The sequence below is a fragment of the Pseudocercospora fijiensis genome, assembly GCF_000340215.1.
Source record: "Pseudocercospora fijiensis CIRAD86 unplaced genomic scaffold MYCFIscaffold_8, whole genome shotgun sequence".
Taxonomy (NCBI): domain Eukaryota; kingdom Fungi; phylum Ascomycota; class Dothideomycetes; order Mycosphaerellales; family Mycosphaerellaceae; genus Pseudocercospora; species Pseudocercospora fijiensis.
The window spans coordinates 3,783,029-3,789,028 of record NW_006921539.1 but is presented as its reverse complement, the minus strand read 5'-3'; positions in this window follow the sequence as shown (position 1 = coordinate 3,789,028).

Below are 6,000 nucleotides of genomic sequence, written 5' to 3'. Positions count from 1 at the left end.
GAGCTAGTAGTATTAGTAACAGCCGATTAGAGGTATTAGGCGAGGACGCCTATAACTCGCCTTTAAGCGTCTAAGATATTAGCTCGCTAAACGATAGTCCGGTATGTCTAGAGACAGTATCGTAGGCGGCGGATATAGAGGATTTTAATATAGAAGAAGGTAAAGAAGCTACAACGGTGCCTACTACGCCTAAAGGAAGGCAGATCGCGGTTGAATATATAGACTAAGCGCCGGTTAAGACTATACGTTCTAGGAGGGCGATTTCGGTATTAAAGGCCTAGATTAGCGACATAGTACGTATACGCTAGCTCGGATAGTGTATTCTTCGGCTTGATTTCCCGTAGTCGGCGCTCTTAAAGAGCGATATTCGTTCGGGTAGTATCGCGCAATTCTAAAGACCTTTATTTCGAAACCCCCTAGTCCTAAGTGTATCTCGAAGTAATATACGCGCCGCGTATACGTAGCTGCCTGTTTGTTTATATACGTAACGCGATCTAAAAGTAATATATTAACGCGATTGTTAATACGAACTTAGAGCGCGATACGGACATTAACCGTTATTCTATCGACCGCCGCCCTTCTATATACTTTGCGTAGTCTAGTACGACTATTTCCCCCTCGATTTCCTTCGCCGATACTATTATATTAGCGATTAGAACGCGCGCGATAGCAGACTAGGAGGACGTCGATTTTATAGCTATTTAGTAGTAGGAGCTAAACTTCGTCGCTAAGTCGCTCCGTAACGAGAATAACGGCGTTAAGCCGGAGACTAGCCCTATCTTCGATCGCCTAAGGGAGAACCGTAGAATAGGCCGGTAACCGGATATAGCGCACCGCGATAACCGCCGCTACGATATATACGCTAACGAGATCGTAATAGCGGTTAATAGAAGGATAAACGCGAAACTAGACACTAAGTTTATAAGTGTTAGCGCCGCGTATAGATGTCGAAACTAGAGCTAATAGTAACTAGACGTACTAGTACGAAATAGTAGACGGTAGCGTAGTCGAGCTTACCTTTTAGCTAAAGGACGATAGCTCTCCCTATCCCTTCGATCGTTATAACTTCTTAGAGGCAGATAGTAAGATTCCGGCTCTAAAGAGATTCGTAAGTTAGCCCGTCGGGAAGGATTGCCTATTTTTAATCTCGTGCTAACCTCTATAGGCTCGGATAGATATATTAGGGCGAGCTCCGTTTCTAGACTATCGCTATAGAAGACTACCCCTTCGCCGAATACCCCCTCCCGCTTCTCGTATACCCTATCCTCGACCCGCGGTCGCCTTCCTTCGAATTAGTAGGTAAGGTATAGCTATTCTATACCTTCGACCCGAGGTAGCTAAGCTATATCTCGACTAGCGGACCCAGTACTAATCTAACCCTGCCTAGTAAATAGGCCCGCCCGTTCTATTTTCTAGTAGAAGGCACTCGAGGCCTCTAATATAATATTGCGTTCCGCTCTATATAAGATAGGGAGAACAAGTATCGGCCCTAGATATTAGAGAAGGCGTAGAATAAGGCTAGCTTTAGATATACGGACTAGCAACCTAAGATATTATAGAAGTAGGGAGTTAGCGACGTATACCTAAAGGCTATTAACGAGCTAGAGTTTAGAGGTAATTAACGGCCGTATCTAAAGATATCGCGATTCCGGTAGTACCTAAATCGGTAGAAATAAAATAAAAATAGTCCTACCCTTACCGTCGCCCGTATCTAACTATATATTTTACTCTCCCCTCCTATACTCGCTACCGCCGCGAAAATTGCACCGACCGCGTACGCCGCTAATCCTCTATTTACTCCCTACTCTTTCGGCGTCGCGAAATGCTAGTAAGACGCATCGATCCGCGCTATCCTAACGGCGAAAAGGGAGTCCCTCTCCTAAACCTCGCCCGCTCCTCGTATCGTCTCCGCCGGTCCTCTATTTACTACCTACGCTTTCGTCGTCGCGAAATGCTAGTAAGACGTATCGATCCGCGCTATCCTAACGGCAAAAAGGGAGTCCCTCTTCTAAACCTCGCCCGCTCCTCGCGTCGTCTCCGCTAATCCTCTATTTACTCTCTACCGATACTATATATACTCTTATAGCGAAGAAAGGCGAGGTCGGATAGGAGCGGCTTTATAATATATAACCGGAGCTAAGCGAGCGGGGACGCTTATAGCTGCTACGTAAATAGAGACTTCTAGCTAATTAGGTAGTCCTAAAGGTTATACCCTCGCTAGTTATTTAAAGCTAGCCCTAGTTAGCGAGATGCCGAACTATATTCGCTCGAATATATTAGCCGACCGTACCTTTAAGGATACGGTAAAATTAGTATAAGGCGATCTACGATCTGCTAGATCGTCCGGACAGGGGGTTTAATTCCTTTATTAGCTATATCTTTTTTTTTTAATCTATACAATTATCTATATTCTGTAACCCTCTAGCTAATTAGATCGGTTCTAGATAGTAAGAGTTATTCGCTTGTAGTCCTTATAGAGATACGGGGTAGCGACTAGCGAGGGTATAACTTTTAGCATTAGAGGTTCGAATCCTCTATTAGCTATCCTTTTACGCTCGCATAAGGCGGCCGGCTATAGCCGCGAATTCTAGAGTTCCTATACGTAATTTTCCCCGTATCCGGGAGCTGCCGCGCTAAGCGGGAGCGCCCGCGTATTTTAGGGATACTAGAACTTTATATATATAAAAAAAAACCCCTAGCCTTCTAAGGTACGTGCTTTCTTATCTATACTAAGACGAGATAGAGACTAAAACTAAACGTGTCGGTCTATCTAGGGCCTCTAACTTGTCCGGTACCGCCGTCTATTTAGAGAGCGTATTATCTTTACGCGTAGCAAGAACGAGATATAGCTTTAAATGCACCCTACGCGCCGCTACGCTATCGAAGACGTCGTATAAGGGCAAATTACGGCCTAGAGACGATAATAAGTACGGAAAGTTTATAGACTAAAGGAGATAGATTGCTCTACCTACGATACCGTGCTTAGGCTCCTCCGCCTTCTTTCTAAGTTACGATAGCGTCTGTCTCTAGGGCGCGAGCACCGTACTTATAGCAGTCCTAAGGAAACGTACTACTCTCCCGTTCCCGTATATATCTCTAGACGATAAAACTCTCTATTCCTACGCCTTATATCGAGGATTACTATCGCGTCGTCCGTATCGATTTAAGTATAACCGAAATTAGCCGTATTCTATACTAACTGTAGCCTCCTTTTTATATCGAAGTCCCTTCCTACCTCTACGTCGAAGAAGTCGTAGTATTTAATACGGCTATCGTTTCGCGGGAAGTCGAAGGGTTAGTTATATTGTAGTAAAGCATCGATAGCGCTAGGAAGACAGATTTCCTCTAATAACCGTAGGTCGCACCTAACTAGGACCCTCTATACGAAGGTACTATCCGTTCGGCTCGTTATAGTAGAATACGCGCGTAGAGGAACGACGACGAAGCGATCTATACCGAACGGCTATATAGTAGCAAGCTTTATCTACGCGAATTCGATCTAGAACCGGTTAGCAAAAGCGCTATATTCTTAGGGTACGCGACGGATATACCTAGCGACAATGCCGAGGAAACAGCGAGTTAGACTTTTAGAGGTATAGTCTCGGCTCGAACTCGTCGAGTTCGTCGAGCCTATTAGTATTCGTATATAGATTAACGTAGACGATAGACCCTTCTATTTGCTCTTCCCGTTGCGCCTAAGTAGTAACAACGTTAAAGTTACTATCTAGGTACTTGTCCTACGACTACTTAGGTATAGAGATCTATAGGAGTTAGCTTTCTACTACTATATACTAGACGATATACGAGAACACGTACTACGCATTCTTCGTCCCGAGACTCCGTCCGCTAGTAGATCTTATTTATAACTAGAGATACTAATCTCGATATATGCCTAGACAGCCGGTAATCTATAACGCCGTAGTACGGAGGTTTAGGAGAGAAGCCGTTATTCTTGTCTATATTACGGTTCTCGCATATACGGCGCAATACCTCCTTAGTAACTAGCTTATATATGTCTTATAGCGCTTCTTAATATACCGGGGCCCGGCCTATAGCGAGTAGTTAGCGAAGTCGTATAGAAGCGCAGGGGTGCTTAATCTCGGCTATAGCGCGATTTAATTCCTAATATTAAAAGGCTCGCTACGGTATACTACGTAGAACGTCTATCTCTATAGCTCGATATTAGCGAAGGTAGCGTACGGCGACCGATACGCTAGAGACTTACTATTAGGGAGGGCTATAGCAGCTAAGACCGTATAGGAGGGGCGCCTTTATCGAGGTCGCTACTAGTAATATCGATAACTAGAAGGAGGTAGATATAGCTACGTAGAAGTAGTCGCTATATTAGTTATTATAGTAGTAATATTTAGACGACGCGCAACGCCGCAATATTACTATTTATATACGTAACCGTCGCCGCGCGCTAAGCCTATACTAGCTAATAGATGTAAAGCGACGATGTAAAGCGACGATATAAAGCGACCCGCGACAATAATAACGGCCTCTCGCGACGCGACGATAAACACTCGACCTTACGCTTACTACTCTAGCTTAGATCCTACTACTATAACGTCGGTATCGTCGCTAGGGAGGTGTTAATATAAACGAAGTCGTTAAGGACTCGAGTTAAGGCGAAGGAGCGCGTCGTCTGCCTCTAGCGGTATAATCCGGTAAGATATGTCTTCTAGAGCTATAAATTTATATCGTATCGAGGGATATAAAAAGATGTCTATTAAGTAGATAGTACGCTAAAAATCACAATAAATGCACTAAGATTATCGTAGATTTCCTTCCGCAACCTCCCTAAATACTATATTCTCCCTTACGCTCGGTACTACGATTGCCCGCGCCTTAGTTTATTATAACGCTCGACTCGCTACGATACTCCTCTAGCGGGGCGAGACCGAATAATAATAATAAAGGCTTTCGCCGGACGGGAGCGCTATATATAGTTAAGAGACAACTCCGCGTCGCTACCTAGTCGAAGCCTATACTATTACGGAGGAGCCGGAAATAGTTTAAGAAGTAGGTTATCTTAGCGTACTTGTCGCTAAATAGGGCCGGGAGCTATACCGTCCGTTCCTAATCGCGAGTAGTACTCTCCGAGAGCAAGGCGACGCTAATACTATAGCCGGATATCGTATCGAATTAATACTAGATCTTAAGGACCTTTATAGCCGCCTTATCGGCGACGTCGTTATAGAAAAGGCTAGTAGCGATATAAAACACCTTAAGAGGCTTCGCGATAGTCGATCCTTCTACTAGCTACGATTCGAATATCTGCCTAAGGTCTAGCTTCCGAGGGACGATACTAAACGAAGGAAACAAGCCGAACCGCCGTAGATCGAGAATCCTCTATAGTAGGCTAAGTAGTAGCGAGTCTTGCTATATCTTCGTAAAGAAAACTACCGACTCTTGCGGTAAGTCCTACCGAGTACCGTAAACCTCCTCGTACTAGAATTGTTAGCCGCTATATCGGGGTACGACCGCTACTATACTACTTACTATAGCTTTCTATACCTCGGACCCTTTAAGACCTTAATCTTAAGCGTACGTCTTCGCGAGTATTATAGTAGGCCTCGAGAGACTACGATAGGTAGTTAGTAGCGGGCCCTCGTTAGATCTATACCGGTACGATGCGAATAAGTATCCGGCGGCTAGGGGAGTTAGATCGAGGTCGGTTCTAGTAGAGTCTATAATAGTCGATCGCGATATTAGGTTATTATAGTAGTAATTAATAACCGCGCGCCTACTAAAGTCGTTATATCTCCGGATATAGGCGCGTTATACGCGGCTGCTATAGTTATATACGCGACGCGCGCCTTCCTTAGGACTCGCGAGCGAAGGATACTATAATTTCGTATAGCTTCTCGAAGGCTATAGAGGTCGATAGAGCTACGATAGCGACTAAGAGGGTCGATAGTATCGCATTTATAAGACCCCGATAGCGGAGCTCGCGATAGTAGGGCCTCGGTACCGGTCGCACGTACTAAATTACGC